This window comes from Macrobrachium rosenbergii, chromosome 27, assembly GCF_040412425.1.
Source record: "Macrobrachium rosenbergii isolate ZJJX-2024 chromosome 27, ASM4041242v1, whole genome shotgun sequence".
NCBI lineage: Eukaryota > Metazoa > Arthropoda > Malacostraca > Decapoda > Palaemonidae > Macrobrachium > Macrobrachium rosenbergii.
The window spans coordinates 16,580,735-16,595,547 of record NC_089767.1 but is presented as its reverse complement, the minus strand read 5'-3'; the positions used below and the strand labels follow the sequence as shown (position 1 = coordinate 16,595,547).

General features: G+C 36.1%; 1 protein-coding gene across 1 annotated transcript in view; it reads left to right on the top strand.

The window, feature by feature from the left end:
- The first annotated feature begins 14,230 nt into the window (after positions 1 to 14,230).
- The window catches only part of LOC136853442 (uncharacterized), a 59,791-nt gene continuing 59,208 nt past the window's right edge, over positions 14,231 to 14,813 (top strand). The window contains exon 1 of the mRNA XM_067129011.1: positions 14,231 to 14,385. The gene's annotated coding sequence lies outside the window, so the exon portion shown is untranslated. The remainder of the gene's footprint in view (positions 14,386 to 14,813) is intronic.

Genomic DNA, 14,813 nt, shown 5'->3' with positions numbered 1-14,813 from the left:
TTAGGATATTGCTGATGGGTGATGGCAAGTTCTTTGTAATCTATTCCAAGTTGAACCCTATTACTTTTCATTCTTGATAATGCATCTGCTACAAGGTTTTTCATACTAGGAACAAGTGTTATCATGCACCTGGATTCAGCAATTGCTGAAAGATGGTGTTGTCCACAGGCAAAGTGTGTGTGTTTGTGCGTACTGTTTTTTGGTGAGGGCGTGAACAAGAGGTTGGTGCTCGTCAAGGTGAAAGGTATAATCTTGAGTAGGTGTAGAAAAAGTCTGGTTGCTAGATGTCCAATAAAATGTTCATCATTTTGACTGTATTTTCTTTTCTGCTGCCACTAATTTCCAACTGCTTTATGACAGCATACAATACAATGCTGTTTGCATTAGTAGTAAGTGAGCAGCTGGACCAGGGGTTAGGAAATGAAAGTGTCATCTCATCTGCGAGTGCTTTTGGAGGATCCTTTGAAGGCATGCTGTTGGGCAGGGCCCCAAGAGTGTGTCTTGGCATTGTCGCTAAGGATGTAGAGTGGGGTCATGATTTTGTAATTTTGGGAAGGAATCTGGTTTAGCAACTTACCATTCCTGTGAATTCTTATAAGTCTTTTGTAACTTTTTGGGGTCAGATATTTCCTGATGACCAACACCATAGAGGTTAGAGGACACGCACCATTCTCATAAACGTGATGGCCCAGGAACTTGACAGAAGGGTCATCAGAAACACATTCGTCAGGACAGGCGATGGAGCCATTGTCTCATAGAAGGCATAGTAGTCATGTCATGTTGTTGGTGCTGTAAGATTTTGGATAGTATGTCACTGATGTAACAGAAGCAGAAGGGAAGGTCACCTAGGACATTCTCAATCAGCCTCTGAAATATAGCCCTTGAATTCTGGATGCTGAATGCCAAATAACTGAAAGCATGTTCCAAATGGCATGCAATGTTACTTTTTTGAGGTAGCACCCCTTCATCAGACCGAACTTGGAGAGAATTCTTAATCCACAGAAGGCAGAAGTGATATCTGCCAAGTTGGGAATTTGTTAAGGATCAGGTTCCATTTGAAGGTTTAGGTGTCTGTAGTCTGTGCAGGAATGCCATGGTCCACCCCGTTTCTTGACCATATAGAGTGGTGGTGCACAGGGGCTGAAGGACTTCTGGCAAAGGCCTGACCCACTGTTTTGGTGCGATGAAGGCTGCTGTGTTTATCAAGTAACCAGGAAGTCCGATGAAGCTCTGGCCAGAAGACATAGGTGTAGGAGATTGGTAGTCCCTACCAATATGATGGGTGGCCATTGTTTCTGTGATCAGCTGTGTTACTTGGAAAGTAGATATGTCCATAAGGGAACAGTAGGCAATATCCACAAGCAGCCTATACAGTAGTGCCATCAGCAGTCAGTGCCGAGTAGGCAGGGGTGTGTGTGGAAATCAGTGAAAATCAGTGACGATAAATTACCCCACCCATATTTCCTTCTCATCAGGTGGAGTACTAGGTTTCACTGGCCATAGGATGCTATGGGGCTGTTGGTGACCAAAAGTTGCAGCGATGCGTTCATTTGTCACTGGCAGTTACTTCTGATACTGATATTACTGACCTTATGGTGCCCTTGGCCACCAGGAACTTCTTGCCAGAGATGCTGTCAAAGACTTAAAATCTGGCAAAGCGGCCACCTGGAGGTGTTGTGATGGCCACCATTACTTCTTTTAGGAGGCCCCCTTTAGTTTTTTTTTTTTTTTTTTTTTTTTTGTCCAGCTGGAGTTGGGGACCAGTCTTTGGCCACTTTTCCAAGTTTATGGTGATAGATGCACAGTACAGGCAGCTGGGAATGCTCCTTTTGCTTAGGCATGTACAAATATCTATGTACGTCTGCTCGTCCGTATTCTTCACCTTTGTGGTGGTTGTCCCTAGTCTCACAGATGCCAGGAGCTGTCCACTATGAGGCTTTGAAGCCCTCCAGTGTTATCCACCTTTAGGAGGTCCATCATTGGTATACCTTTGGTGCTCAGTAGAGCAGCAAAGGTGTTTATATGAAGACAGCCCAGCTAAACCTCACTGGTGAGATTGACTTTCTGCAGATTGCTGTCAGTGTTAAGTTCTGGTAGCATGAGTTAGGACTCTAGCTTATCCCAAGATGCCCTTGCTGACATGTTCCCCTGTGGTGTATTAAGAAGATCGAGGGCATGCCTAGCACAGGCAGGCAGCAATGAGGAGAACTCCATGAATAAGCATTACATTCTTTATGGGCGATCCTTTCCCCTCACACATCCAGGCAGCACACGATATGGGAATTGTGTGTCTGGGATTTACTCAAGGACGTAGTCCGCCTTCTCTGTTGAACTTGTGGCATGTTTGAAGTGAACTGTATCTTTACTCTCCAGAACCAGTCAGATGGTTCAGTCACAGAGAAGGGGGCTGATAGAAATTTACTACATTTACGTTTGCACTTACATTTGAAATCTCGTGAATGCTGTAACCTTTGTGAGATTGTTCCCGAGCAGATTCGGCCATATTCGGTTCGTTAGTCACAAGGGTTTGATGTGAGAACGGAGTTTTATTTATGCCGTGCTGTGGAAAATCTTAACACCTGAGGGGGAGCTAGCCATGTTTAGACAATTTGTGGCTATGTTTCCGTATACATGTCCTATTCATTCCACTAGTTGCTAAAGATTTAGTGAATGTACCATGCTTTTGTTTACCAAACTGGAGCACAAAAAAAAAGAGCTTTTGAAGGAAAGCAATGCAGAGCTAATTGCATAACCAGTCTGTTAGTGGGTGGTTGGTATGTAGGGCATGGCTGGGAACCTAGTTGTCTATCAGGTTGCTCTAAGGGGTGGTCAATATGAAGACATGTCTTACTCAGGATACCCAGAGTACACTGGTTTATTGCTGAGATCTGATCCACTTTTCATATAGATCGCAGACAGAAACATTCTAACAATAACAGTGCCAAGGGCGGTGCAGGCCACATGGTTCTGGTGATGTAAGTGGTTCATGACAACATAGTAACAAAGGTGTTCCATGATGGTTGCCGACTTTGGCAGCTACCAGGGTGAGGCAGTGGAGCATGAGCTGGGCGCCATAAACCATTTTATTAGCTCGGCCAGTGGGGCTCTCTTGGATATTGTAATCTTATAATAAACTGCAGTATGGGAGTAACATAATCCACTTCTCCATTACCCACTTTTATTCACACAAAGATTTTGAATTTACTGTAAACACTTTAAATAGTCGTCACCTGCAAAGTTATTTTTTAAATAACGAGCAAGTAAAATTAATCATTAAGACAAAATACCCAAAACCAGAATTAAACAATCTGGACTGTATGTGTAAAATAGCTGGATTATCAAAATGAATTACTTTCATCGCCAAAGCAAAAATTTCTGTTTTGTCAACGTTTATCTCAATACTTGAACCTTTTGATGCACTAATACATTGCTGAAATAATTTTTTTAGCTAGTTTTGCCTTAATATTGTTTGCAATTATTTATGAATGTCTTCTCTTAATGTAGTCTTATCCTTGAAAAACTGTAAATTTACAGTATTTAAAAAAAAACTGTTTTTGGCAATCTTGCCTTTATATCAGTTGTGATCAATTTTGTTTGCTTGTTAGGGAAATAACTGAAAAAATTATTTGATTCAGTATTCGAACCGGAATCCCTCATGTAAATAAAGGTGGCAAATAATGTGTTGGATATTATATTCCACGTCCTACAGTTTACTCTTGGATTACATAACCGAGAAGTTATGAAACACAGGAGATGGGAGATGGCCATCAAAAAGTACCAGCAAGAAAACTTTAAATCGAGTTTACTCGTTTAATAATAAGAGCAAAACTACTGGACCATGCGCACTTAATTTCAATACATGGCATTTCGATCAAGAGAAATTAACAGCAACCAATTGGGTGGTTTTTGCAGGACCAGATTGTATCTATTTATTTATTTTTTTATCTTATTCGATCGCACTGCAGTGATTTCTGTAGTCACTGCAGAGTTGTCTCAACAGCACTGAGACCTTGGGCAAGGCAATGCACTGCGAGTCCCGAACCTACCTTGATTTCTTCACGCTTTTATGACAAACTTGTCGCTATGAAGCCTTACGATCCAAATGAAGAAGCGTATGGAGATATTATGGCGTTCGCAACTGGATTCGATCCTGCATTCGGTAAAGCAAAATGAGGTCACATGGGGCAGGATTCGAACCCGCATTCGATATATTAGAGGTAGGTCACGTTAACCAACGTGACTTCGTTCTGATGTACGAGCTCGGATCTTCCTTAGGACGTCGGAATGTCTTCTTCTGGATCTTCATTTATATCTAGAGGTTTTGTAGTGACATGCATCTCCAAAAAGCGTGAAGAAGTCGAAAACTTAAGAGGGCACTGTGGTTATTACCATTTAATATATTTGATAAAAAAGTGATATTATTATATATATATATATATATATATATATATATATATATATATATATATATATATATATATATATATATATATATATATATATATATATATATACGCAGATTTCGTTGAATTCAATGACTTTTTGGTTGTTGATCAACTTTTATTAGTTTAACAGTACTTTCTAAATCTTCTGCGTTCTTCAAAGCACTGTGAAACTAATGAAAAGTTGGTCAACAACCAAAAAATTCAACGAAATTTAATTCAATAAAACTTTGCCCCAAAAGCATATATATATATATATATATATATATATACAATAAAAATATATTTATAATATATATATATATATATATATATATATATATATATATATATATATATATATATATATATATATATATATAGATAGATATATATATAGAGAGAGAGAGATAGAGAGAGAGAGAGAGAGAGAGAGAGAGCACTAGAATAACAGTAGAGTAAAATATCAATGACAAATCCTACGATAATCTCAAATAACGATAAAATGTAATTGGGAAACTGCAATAATAATAATAATAATAATAATAATAATAATAATAATAATAATAATAATAATAATAATAATAATGAATTTAAATATAAAAAATCTTAAAATGCTGAAGCAATTCTAATAATTACACTTTCATCGATGTTTTGCACCTCCTTTGGCCGTAAAAAACAATAATAATGGACAGGTGGAAATGTTTTGATTACGTACACCAGGTTATAATTCAAGGTATACTGAAAATTTTTAAAGCAATCAGTTCTGTGCTTCTGTTAGACAGGCGCGAAAATTTTCATTTCGGTGGCCCTCGGGACCATTTCTGTCTCAAAACTTCCATGCTCGACGAAACTGTTAAAATTTACTGAAGGTTTGAACAAGAAAAAGAACCTGAGGGCACACTAGCTTTGTGAAGCTAATAATTAATAACATTTGTCTCCACAATCTAGAAAAAGATGAAAAGAAAACTTTGCACAGAAACCAAGGTAGGTTTTACCGGAAACGATTTTTAAAAGATCTCGATTAGTAATAATAATAACTGAAGAAATAGAAATCTCCCGTGACTCAAGTGCTACAGAAGCCAACGCGCTGTATATTGCTTATCAAAGCAGAACAGAAGTCTTCAAGACCTCAAGCACCAGGCAAACTTACGTTCAAGGAATCAAAAGTGAACGCTCTTTAACAGTTGCATGACACAACCATCTTGCCATCTGAAATTTAGAACATTTTTCAATATGAAAGCAAATATTTCCGCCTTAGCTATCCACTTAACAACTCACAAGATTCACATACTGTAGATTACGCAGAACTACTGCATAAAACACACTCAGGTGATCGGGGATCATTTTTAACGATTTTAAGAAACAAGTTCATCAGATATTACAGATGATGTATTTTATCATCATGTTGCTATAAACTTCCATGATTATTATTATTATTATTATTATTATTATTATTATTATTATTATTATTATTATTATTAAAATAGTTTAACCAGACCACTGAGCTGACCATCAGCTCTCATAGGGCTGGCCCGAAGGATTAGGATGAAATAAGTCTAGGCTAGAAGCCTAGCACTGGGACCTAATAGGCCACTTGTCAATGATGATGAATGAAAATGAAATTAAAAGCTGTAAAAAGGCATACGCTTTCATACTGGAACACACTCACACAATAAATAGCCTACATTTAAACTCATGCTTCTATACATACTCACTAAAAAGGTATATCAAAATTCAAAATAAATTAGGTAAAATCATAAAATTTACTTGTTTTAAAATTCATTATACTGATTGATTGTTTTTTTTTATATTTTTCCAATTAATTTGCAGCTTCTCATAAACATTAAAATGGGTGCTATTGAGAATGTTGGAGATTCTGATAAAATTTCTTCTATCGGTCTATTTCCAAAATTTGATAATCGCTGCAGGTTATATTTTGGACATTCACACATTATATGCTTAACTATTATCAGCACATTGCAATCTGGGCATTTGGGAAGAGGGCCACATGGACTGTTCATCAAGTGTTCATGTGTCAAACGAGTATGGCCTATTCGAAGACGTGTCAGAATTACTTGTGCTTGTCTCTCTCTCTCTGATATGACGAACTCCATTTTCCAACACTCGATTTTATCTGCTGTAATTTATTATTTTCAGGTTCTTCGTTCCATATATTTTGCCATTTTTTTTACAATGACTGTTTTTATATATCTTGTATAGTCACTGATAGGAATGTCTACATTTGTTCTTGTCATGTGGACCGCTTCTTTAGCTGCTTTATCAGCCTCTTCATTTCCCTTAATCCCTACATGGGCAGGATCCAACATATTTCAATATTTTCTCCTTATTATACAATTTATGGAGTGAGAACTTTATATGTTGTACAATATTACTTTTTTGATTATAGCTTTGAATAGCTTCTATAGCACTTCTGGAGTCGCTATAAATTACAAAATTATTATATGAGACTTCTCTAATTATTTTTATGGCTGATACTATTGCACATAACTCAGCTGTAAAAACAGAGGCTTTGTCTGGGAGAGAGAACTGATACGTTTTGTTTTGGGATACCGCAGCATATCCCACTCCGTATTGTGATTTAGATCCGTCAGTGTATATTGCGTAATGTGGACCTTTTCGGATTATATGCTTTACAGCATGCTGTCTATGGTATTCTGGAGTATATGAATGATTTTTTGATAAATATTTCAAGTGTGTACAAATTCTCATTTTATTCATTGTCCAAGGAGGAGGCAATTTTAAAATTACAGGTAATTGTATATGTATATTTAGCGATTCAAACAATCTTCTAGCTCTAATTGGGAAAGAAGGTGGATGATTGTTTATAAATACATCTCTTAATCCGAATAATTTTTTGGTTGGAGAATCATTTGTCTGAATTCTTAGAGCACTCTTCATTGTTACTAGCTCTCTATGGAGAGACAGGTAGTTCACCACATTCAACTTGTAAGGAAGATGTTGGTGATGATCGAAAAGCTCCTGAACATATTCTAAGGCCCTCATTATGAACTGGGTCTACCGTTTTCAGCACTGCGTCTGATGCCGAGCCATATATTTCACTTCCATAATCAACGATAGACAGCACTGTTGCTTTATACAATAAAGGAAGGGTATGTCTATCGGCTCCCTTGAGTAGTGTTCGACAGTTTTTAATTAGGTTTAATGCTCTTTTACATTTTGATTTCATGTATGTTATGTGGGCTTTCCAGTTCATGTGAGTATCAAATACTAATCCTAAAAATTTTGCTGTTTGGCCAATTGGTATACTATGGTTTCTGATTTTTAAGTCTATTTCTTCTCCTTTTTTCCATTTTTTGTTTTTATAAAACATGATTGCTTGGGTTTTATCTATGGAAAATTTAAAGCCTACAGATAAAGCCCATTCATCTATTTTCACTATGCTTTTATTAATGATTCGTTCTGCATGTTTTATTCGAGATGATGAATAATATATGGCAAAATCATCCATGTACAGGTTACTTTTAATACCAATAGGTAGATTTTTACTGATATCATTAATTGCTAAAGTAAACAGTGTGCCACTAAGGACGCTTCCCTGTGGAACACCATTTTCAAGAGGAAATGTTCTTGACAGAACATCATCAATTCTCACCTGAAAACTGCGATTTGTCAAAAAGTTTTGTATAAACCTAGGTAAATGTCCACAGATGTTGTTGTTCTGTAAAGTTTTTAATATAGCATACCTCCATGTAGTATCGTATGCTTTTTCAATGTCAAAAAAGACAGCTACAGTAATTTGTTTTCGTTCAAAACCTCTGCGTATATGGTCTTCTAAGTTACAGAGAGAATCTAATGTAGATCTATTACACTGCGACCCGAACTGAGTGGGAGGTAAAATTTTATTTTCTCGAATGTGCCATGTAGGCGAGCATTTACCATTTTTCTAGTAATTTGCACAAAAACATGTTAAAGAAATTGGTCTGTAATTGTTTACATTATTGGGATCTTTTCCAGGTTTGGGGATTGGAATAATTATAGCTTTACGCCATTCATCAGGAAATAAATTTCTAAGCCATAAGTGGTTATAAAACTAACAAGTATGTCTTTGCCAAAGGTGCTAAATGGCATATCATTTCAAAACATATATTGTCACCTCCAGGGGCAGATTTATTGCTGTTCAACAGAGCAAACTCTAGCTCTTCCATATTAAATTTTCTATTATAATATATAACTTCTACTGTTTCAAAATTGTTATTAATTCTATATTATTTTTCTTTGTGCGGAAATGCTCATCTAAATTTTTGTTGCTACTTACTTTTGTTAAATTTTCACCTATTACATTACTAATTTCTTTATGATCAAGTATTCTTTTCCCATCTTTTATTATGGCATGTCTAGGTGGTTTAACATGGGTACTATTTATTTTCCTGAATTTTTCCCATATTTTTTGTATGGGAGTATTTTTACAGAGATCCGATACATATTTTTTCCATGAAATGATTCTTCCTTGTATTACTTCTCTTTTAAACTTTGCAGATATTTTATTATACAGAGGTTTTAATGTATCAATTTCTAATAATAATATAGTCAGTTTTTATAAGGTTCCTTCTAATATCGGTAACGTTTTGTTTAATTTACTGAATTTTCTATTCAAATTATTTTGTCGTCTTCCAATTTGGTGTTTTATTTTTATTAATTCTGTTAGTTTTTCAGACCACCATGGGACTTTGTGTTTTGTTGGATGAGATTTGGATTTTGGTATTGCTTTATCAGCAGCATTTGTAATGAAATCAACAAGAAATTTATTAGTGTCATTATGGTCTTTCAAATATTCAAATGGTGGGATATTCCTGGTGTGGAATTCATATTGTTCCCAATCTGCTTTATAAATGTTATATCGAGGGGCATGTTTGGTGAGGTTATTTTGTAATAAAGAAATTAATATGGGGAAATGATCACTTGTATGCAAGTCATCTACCGTATTCAGTCCAATCTGTCTACTATGTTTGTTGTACATAGAGTTAGGTCAATTGAGGAATATGTTCCATGTGTTTTAGAAAATATGTGCTGATTTCGTCATGATTTATACAGCACATGTCATATGAATCTATGAATTCCTCTATTTTATTTCCTGCTCTATTCGATTCTGTACAATTACAGTCCCACATTGGGTTGTGGGCATTAAAATCACCTACTATTAACGTTGGTTCCTTAGTATTATTAAGTAATTCTTTGATTTTGTCAACGTCATAATTTTTATTAGGTTGATTGTACAAATTATGAATTACATAATTATCGTTTTTATTCGTATTCTAATACTCGACGTTTGCAGATCAGTAAAGTTTACATGTACTTTGTCATAACATATTTTGTTATGTACATATATAGCAGTACCTAAATTTCCCTCTTCCTCTCTTGATGCAGATGCTAAGGTATATTTACCTATCGTTAATATTGTTTTGTTGACATGTTGCAAACATAATATCATTAGTTCATATTCTTTTAATAACCGTTGTATTTCTCCCAGGTGCGATCTGGTCTGTAGACCATTTACATTCCACTGTATAATATAACTATTGAAAATATTTTTTTATAGCGGTCGGGTTTTACTCTTTTTTTGTATTATCAATTTGGAATTTTTCTAATAATTTACTCACGACATTCATCTGTTTTTCCTTATAATAGACCAAGTGCTCAACGCACATGCAACCTTTTTCATGGGTACTCAATTCTGTGGTTTCTTTTTCTATATTTCATAAAGTTTCTTATAATGTTTGTTAAGCCATCTTTTTGTTATGTTTTTGTTATTGTTGCACAATGCAGTGAAACAATCATTACATCCACAAGAGTTGTCATGTATATTTCTTTCTTTATTTGTTCTTGTTGTACCAATTATTGGTGATGGAGTAATCTCTTCTCCTTTGACATATTCATTGTTGTCTAAGGTATGGTTGTCTCCACTTCTTTCGGTAGTTTGGATATCTCTATCCATTGGTTTTACTATTATTTTAGGAGATAATGGTATATTCTTAACTAGTTTTGTTTTTGTTCTTTCTTCATATCTCTTGTTTTTGTTTTGACTGACGTTTCTCTAACAATTGTTGGTTTCTTTGTTTTGGGTGGTGTTCTTTCCAATGGCCTTTTTTTATCTTTAATTTCCAGTCTATCAGGTCCCTCCTCTGTTATTTCTGTAGTAGTATCCTCCTGTGTTTCTATTTGCATTAATATTTCAAATGAATTGGATAAAATATTATCCATCTCATTTGTACCTGTTTCTTTATTCTCTATTTTATTTTTTATTCCTAAATTATTAATTTTTTCTTGAGATTTACTTTTCTGTGCTCTGTTACTTCTATCTGTTTGCGTTTTTGCTTCATTTTTTGCTCTTGTTATTGAAGAATACGTGTGTTTCTTAGACGGATCTTGAATTCCTCTCACTTTTAATTCTAGCTTAGCCTCTCTTATAGACATCCCCGTTCGTTCTTGTAGTATTTTTAATTCCGTATTGTATATGTAATACATGCATTCTTTGGATCTTGCATGATGATTTTGCCCACAGTTTACACACTTAGGTTCACTGCACTTCCACTGCGTGGTATGATCAGTAGATCCACAATAAGCGCATACCGGTTCATTTCTACAATTTTTGTATGTGTGCCCATACTTACTGCAATTTTGACACTGCAGTGGCTTTGGGACATAGGGTCTCAACTCTCTATTTTGGCCTAAAATTTTTATTTTTTGAAGTAGATCTTCACCCTCAAATTTTATTTTTGCTATTTTTAACGTTTGCCTATTGCTGTTTTTACTTAGTACAGCATATACCTCACAATCTTGGACCTTTGGGTATCTTTTTTTGAGAGAGTCCAATAGCATTTTCTTATCGACTGGTTCGTTATTGTTTTCAGGAAGTACAATGGTACCCTGAATGCTGTTCATAGTTTCGTGTTTTTTTTACTTTAATGTTAATGTTATACCCCTTACAACAGATCCAGCATTTCGTGTAGAAATGGTTACGTAACGGGCCATTTGCGATCTATCTTTTTTATTTGTTGAGTACTGGAGTATAAGGTTCCAGTGTGATTACATTTGGATTCTTGTTTGTTTTTTCCAAAGAAAAGTTGTTACAGGAGGTTCCAGTGGTCGTCATCTGTGCCGAGTCACTACCATCAATGGGCCCAGGGATACTCGAATCTTTAATTTCACTTACCATAAAGATTTGAGGAAAAAAAAAACATGTAAACCTTAAAAAGATATCATCAGCTTTTCATGGAGTTTTAATCTTCCACTAATGGCACAAGTGAGAACTGACTCCCAAATGTCCGCTCCCTACCCTACCCCAAAAGGGGATGGCACAACATGATTAGAGTGGCCCAAGTGTAAGCCAAACCCGCTTGCTAGGACTGAGAGTATTACAAGAATACAATCATCCCCACCCTAATCATGATGTGGGCAAACCGGATAGATTGCCGAGAGTCCTATCCATAGAACCAGACCCCCCTGGAATCCGTAGTCCAGCCCTAACAAATAGTTCCGCCTTTGAGCTATCAATCTGATAACTCTCAGGTCTGAACATTATCGGGCAGTTGATGGTCTTACCACAGTTCTCACTATTTAGCTTCGGATATAAGCCCATTCCCAGCTATGATATCTTTTCCTATTTATCAGGTCCAATTAATTTCAGTAACAGTGGAAAATTCCATATAATTTAATCCAAACAAATATTTAATGCCATATGGGACTCTTGGACTTAAACCCGGGAATGGATTCCTGGGGTTCAAGAGCCCCCTCACCACGTCAAGGTGGTCCCAAAACGAGGGGGACTTCCATGATTGTCATTACTGTCTGCTCAATGAATGCTTAATTAGATCATTATTGACAAACATCTTATAGAGTAAGTTTGTGTTTGTTACGTTCTTTCAACCAGCATTAGAATAGAATATACAATTTAAGCCGAAGGCCAAGCGCTGGGACCTATGAGGCCATTCAGCGCTGAAAGGAAAATTGAGAGTGAAAGGTTTGAAAGGTTTACCAGGAGGAAAATCTCGCAGTTGCACTATGAAACTATCGTTAGAAGAGGGTGGAAAGTAAGATGGAAGTAAGAATATGAATGGAGTTGTAGTAAAAGGAATGAAAGGGGTCGCAGTTATGGGCCAAAGGGACGCTGTAAAGAACCTTAAGTAATGCCTACAGTGCACCGCGCGTAGGGTGCAATGACGGCACTAACCCTCTACGGGGTCAACCAGCACTGAACCAACACTGCTTCTTGTCATTCAATAATCATAAATGCCGTCTTTACATTCATAAATGTGGAAGGTGTGAGAGGAAAGGGTCCTTTTGATAAGAGAATCTCATAAGATATCTGAAACACTCCTAAATAAAGCTTCTCAGCTTTCTGTAACATTTTTCTTTAAATTTGGAGGAGTTTGCGCGATGTAGTTTACCAGCATGAATTTGTAGAAAGTTAATCACTTTCTTCAATTCTGAAACAAAAGCAAGTAATGGTCATTTTATATAGATATAAAAAAGAAGAAATGAAGAGAGCTGACTAGTCACTCAGAAATTTGGACAATCTGTAAAGTTTTATAGCAAAATTTCGGACTGAAAAGGAAAGACTTTCGCCAAATCGCGTCGAGTCAGTGTTTGTCGCGAATAGAAAGTTCTTTAACCGAGCTTCGTTCATTATAATGACGAGACTATGCATGGCAAGCAATATGAAACATCAGATCTCCATTTCTCCAAAACTGTTCATGAACTTTAAAATCAATCGCAAATTTGACAGCATGCCAGGAATACAACACCTCTTTCTGCTACTTTTCTTGCGTCCAACGGTAATCGCTCTACATTGACAAAAAATCTACTTAAACGCTTCAATAGGTAAATATTCCTTTCGAAATTTTGCTAAATGACATAAATGATGTCATTCTCGTGAAATGACCTTGCTTTATAAAGAAAAATACTTATCTCGCAGGAAAGATGTTCCATAATTTGCATATTGTTAATTTCCATCGTTTCACATTTCTTTATAACCTAAAGATCACACTTCTAGTTTACAAGTGTTAATTAACCAATAAATAAACATGTTTGATAAAATCATTAACTGACAGGCTCCTTGAAGTTCTACTACGGTCAGTGCACACGCACATCACTGTAAAGGATCAGCAACCCGATATGAATGAGACAAAAAGGAAAAAAGAAAGTTAGCAGACGGACCATAATACATGCAGAGTTGCACGAGTCTGGCTTCTTTCTTAGATAAAAGAATCATTATGTACGCACGTGTATGCAAACAACGCAAGAGTGTGTACCTAAGATTAATATTCATACAAATGAGAGAACCATCTTCCGTGACCGCAGAATGTCCCACACATCTCCGGGACTATGCAATGATCACCTTGCCCTTTAAATAAACATTCTTGAGAAAGTATCTATGAAGCAGATGACAGCCAAAGCTAGACACTAATGGAGGCTTAATTATAAGGGTTTTTCTGTTAGAATTCATAAATTTGGTTTGGATCAGTTTTTTTGTCGGGGTGTTATAAGAATGTAAACAATAACAAACAGAACATTGACGCTTTGTACAACCTTGGAAAATAACATATCCGAGCAACTAGAGACATTTTACCATTTTGTCCACAATTTGATTCTTCAACATCACACTCTCGTAGCCAGATTTGCATCATACGTCTGGCAAGCCACTTGTGCCTCAACCTAAGTACTCCAGCAGGCAACCCATGGGACCGGTCTTCTGCCGGAAAAGTCGAGGGACGTACGAGACTGGAAACTGAAGGAATTTTATACTACGCCAGTCGTCAGCAATGCTCAGTCAGACTTGAGAGGTTGGCGAGGCAACTTGTCGAAGGTAACTGTGAGGGTTCTAATGAATGAAACTTTTCAAGGCGCTCAAAGGTTTCAGCTGGAATATTCTATTCCTCATCAGACTGGTCTCCTCAAAGTCATTCAAGTGGTATTGTTGTAGGTAAGTACAATACAAAAGTATAAGATATATATATACTTAATTTCTTTTATAACTTTTTAATCAATATTGAACATATTTTTAAGGCAAAACGTATAATAACTGTCTACCACCATTGTTAAACATATACTTCTGAATAAGTTGCCCACGTGAATTGAAAAAAAGGGCCAATAATTTGAAGGGCAGTTTTTGTGTTTCATGGTACTGTATAGGGTTTTTATTTGGTGGTATTGTATAGGGTTTTTATTTCGTGGTATTGTATAGGGTTTTTATTTCGTGGTATTGTATAGGGTTTTTATTTGGTGCCACGAAGACATACGACACAACTGAAACCATGTAAAAAAAAATGCGCCAAAGTTTCTTCGGCTCAATCGACTTTTCTGTACAGCGTATAATCAAGACCACCGAAAATAGATCTATCTTTCGGTAGT